Source organism: Haliotis cracherodii, unplaced genomic scaffold (assembly GCF_022045235.1).
Source record: "Haliotis cracherodii isolate W230 unplaced genomic scaffold, xgHalCrac1.p SCAF_14, whole genome shotgun sequence".
Classification (NCBI taxonomy): Eukaryota; Metazoa; Mollusca; class Gastropoda; order Lepetellida; family Haliotidae; genus Haliotis; species Haliotis cracherodii.
Window position 1 is genome coordinate 2806515 of NW_027266269.1, and position 4225 is coordinate 2810739.

Genomic DNA, 4225 nt, shown 5'->3' on the forward strand with positions numbered 1-4225 from the left:
AAGTTGTAGTAGAAGTAGTGGTAGTAGTAGTAGTAGTAGTAGTAGTAGTAGTAGTAGTAGTAGTAGTAGTCGCAGTAGTAGTAGAAGTTGTAGTAGTAGTAGTAGTAATACATGTTAGGCAATATTCAGAGTAACCTACTTTTGATGCACCTGCCCATCGAGAAAGAATCAGCGGCAGGTCTCAGGGCTATATCTACAAAGAGGTTGGTGTCTCACTTCTTACTCTATGGTCTACGTCTGGCCCGAGTTACCAATAGCTCTGTAATTACATTAAGATGTACAATAATGTGTGAGTTGGAATTCTATGGACAACGGTAATATGCTACTTTTCCTTTCAGACTGCAATCAGAATGGTGAAGGCTTTCCTCAAAGGTAAATTCCAGCGTGCTGTCTTTGTCCTGGCAACTGTAGAAGTAATCATCTTATTGACGGTAGCCAGGACTCACAAGCCAGAGACATTTTATCTGCCAGTGATAGAAACCTACTACAAACATGGTACATGTCCAAGTGTACTCGAATATATGGTGGCTGGTTCGTGGGCAACACGTCCTATCACACAGAAAGAGGAAGATGAGATTGAAGCCTTTTTACTACAAGGTCTCTACGCTGTAAACGGAAGTAATTGTTTCGAACTGACGGACAAAAGATGCGGGAACCGAGGCTACTATCCATGGAAGTCAAGTGAGAGAATGGCAGACTGGACACGGGCATTGTGTAAACCCAGGGGAAGTAACCCTTGTTGCTATAACAACACGTGTCAGATGAAAACAATCAAAGAATGTGTCTGTTCGGACTGCTATGACCTTCGACCTCAGTTACATGCTGAATATTCGAAATGGATTCCTAACGATAGCAGGTGATATGGCAGAAATAACTAACCTTACAATACATACTCTTCAAAAAAAACAACGCACTGGTAGTATGCAGTTCATTGAACCTAACGACACAAAAATTCCGGTATATCAATTGGAAATATGTTTTTGGAAAATGTTGGCAGCCTGGTATTCGACAAACGGTGTGTAAAAACGCAGTTATTGTCGATTTGCAATGTCTTAAACGGCATTGTTTTCACACTTGTTAAAAAATGTCCGGGAGGAAAACAGTAAAGCAAAATGCACGAGCAAGTTATGATATTCGTAACTCGTGGTAGACGCTATACAACAGCAAGCATATAGTTTGTCATTCAATTGTCAACATGTTTCAATTTCTAAAATGCAAAGACTCAGCACTGCCGCTGAACATCGTCATGGAACGTATCCAAAGATGGGAATCGCAGTCTTCTGTTGCACGCCACTTTAACGTTCATCATAGCACCATTTCCCACCTTTGGGACCGATACACACATATCCTGCGGAGCCATATCCTGCACCACGAGATCTGACTTAATTGTGGTTCAGGAACATTTGACAGCAAATCGCTACACGAATCAAATTCTTCAACCTCACCTTATTCCAGTCATTGACCGCCAGCTGTTTCAACTGTTTTAACCGCACACAGATGTGTCACGGTAGATTCCATTTATAATCTCAACACCAGCAGTTTGCCCTGTCCGTCGAGGTCTCCGGATCTCAACCCAATCGAACACCTGTGGGATGAACTCGATCGACACGTATGTCAACGTCAGAATACGCCACAAACACTCCCACAACTGGCCAGTGCGTTACCAGCAGTATCGCACAGAATTCCGCAGGTCAGAATTTGTAGGCTTATCCAGTCAATGTCAAGGAGATGCAGAGTCGTGATACTGAGTTCAGCGCAACCTTGTTGCCTTATGTGACATAACAATGAACATGTGTTAATACCTTTGTGCAACGACAACGTCGAGCCCCAAAATTTCATATTTGTATTTATGATATTATATGAAATATATCGACTTTATTAGGTACAAACAAATTACAAAAAATCGACCTGTGCGTTTCTTTTTTTGGAGAGTGTATATAAATTCGTTTATTTCTTACATTGATTGTCAACATTATGTACAGCCTCTATAAGGATGTTACTAAAATGTTCAAGATTTACACATATTTACCTGCATTTTAATAATGATGACTCCCTCAATTGAATCCGACCTCGGCTATGTCAGACAAGTCGATTTTATGCACTGGTGGATATTTATCACATATGCTCACAATCCTCATGTTGATAACCTTAGCCTTTTCTCCCAATATCGATTGTCATATTTCTCCGGCTTTTGATACGATCGTCCGGCCATCGCTTGTATCTGCGTTGCCCAGCTACATCTATCACAGTAGATAATCCCCTCTGAAAAATAACGTCATCCAATTTATGTTTAAAATCGTTACACCGTTGAAGGCATCGGTAGACGTGTGAAGAATATTTGATGCATCAGTGACAAGAATGCAAGGTCCGATGCAGTTCCATAGTTTGACTTGTACCATGTGACCATGCACCTTTGCTTGTTGTGCACCTGGGATCATCGCTATTTGATAGGGAATCATCAAAACATGTTAATGATTTAGTCGGAATCGTTCAATGGACTCTTTTTAGTAGAGATTCCCTGTGATTATGGAAATGTTTTGTTGTTTTGTTTTTATTTGCTTTAAATTTCAATTAAAACATCAGCGACACAACCATTTCTATAATTTTAAGAAAATCCAGTGTACCATTCTGATTATATTACGAGCACGTGTATATGTCTAAACAAATACAAGGGAACTTTACATGGATTAACTGAAGACCAGTCATTTTAACATTTAAGCATTTGTCTACAACTAGAAATGGACATTAGGGAACCATGATGCTCCATAAGTGAAAACCTTCTCACCCAACGCTGCCTGTGAGCTCCTCCAGGGAGGCACCTATCACTTCTATGGGGACTCCATTGTCTGAATGGTGTTTCTTGCCCTCATCATCATACTCAAGGGAGACAATCAATATGGCGGACTTCGACCCGATGCACCTGCAGGTATGTAAACCGTTTTTCTTTTCAATGATTCAATCATAAATAAGGAGAAACGATATTGTACCTCCATGGTGCCTGTACTTATTATTGATGAATTAGAACGTACAATATTTCTACATATATCATCAACCATTTGGATGGGAAGCAACCAACAAAGTGATTTTCATATTTCATTCTTAATAAATCAAGCTTGTGTTAGGAGGAATAAACTGAGTTACAGCTAAATAATCCTAGCAAAAGAAGTCGTTCTGATACATATATTTCTTTTTACAGACATTAAGAAAAATTGTTCTGGGGTGTATGTTTTTCCAACCCGTAACTGTCGAGCGTATTTGGACTACACTCCGAAACTCTGCAACGGGTCGGTAACAGTGCTGTTCCGTCATTATCCACAGAGTAACGACGTTCCTAAGATGAGGCAAGATGTCAAACTGGTTCTTGGAAAACCCAAGTCTATTATCTTTTTTGGCGCTGGCTCATGGCAGCAATTTGATCGCCGAGCTATGAAAAAATATTCAATGGCTGTAATCACCTCACTTAAGAATGAAACCTGGCCAAAGTTGATATGGTCAGGTTTTCATTATTTCGGTCTCTGGCACAGACAAGGTGTATCAACTTCAGACAATGAACACGCTGAACTCTTCAACAGATATATGGAGGACCTCTTGGGAGCGTTCAATGTACCCGTGTTTGATACCTTCAACATGACTAAAGGTGTGAGGAGTGTGGATGGCACGCACTACGGCCCTGGGGTCAACTTTGTTAAGGCTCAGATGTTCTTGAATTATATTTTAGAATTACAACGTCACGCAATATGGACTTGATACATATGTTGTACGCATGCCTCTAGAATTCGAGTCTTAGTGTTTTTCGAGTTATAAGAAGCTCAAAGTTACACTGCAAAGACGAAAACGTCGTTTCTTTCCGTACATGGTCATTGGACGGGGGAAAAAACGACGCTTTTTTAACGCTTTCAAACCATCGTTTTTCCGGCCAAATAATGTTGTTATTTGACATCGGAATTTACTAGGAGAGAACGATATTATCAAGCAGCAGCGTCTACCTGTATTCTACCTCTTAAATTTCATTGCTCTGTTCTCACGTGTCATATTACAGGCCGGAGGTTGACTCTGTACTCGTAGCTCTTAATTGAAGTGCTGAATTGAATCGTTCTGCGCGTGCGATTGTTTAGTGCCTTGTTCAAATTTTCCGTTCAGTGCATGTGCGATTTTGCGTATTGTTTTCTAGATTTTAGGTCACCACTATTTGACAGTGATTAATAAACGCAATCTCATGATAAGG

The 4225-nt window shown here is 40.3% G+C and overlaps 1 pseudogene; it reads left to right on the plus strand.

Moving 5' to 3' along the window:
* Positions 1-350: 350 nt before the first annotated feature.
* Positions 351-3747, plus strand: LOC139460922 (uncharacterized; annotated as a pseudogene).
* Positions 3748-4225: the final 478 nt, after the last annotated feature.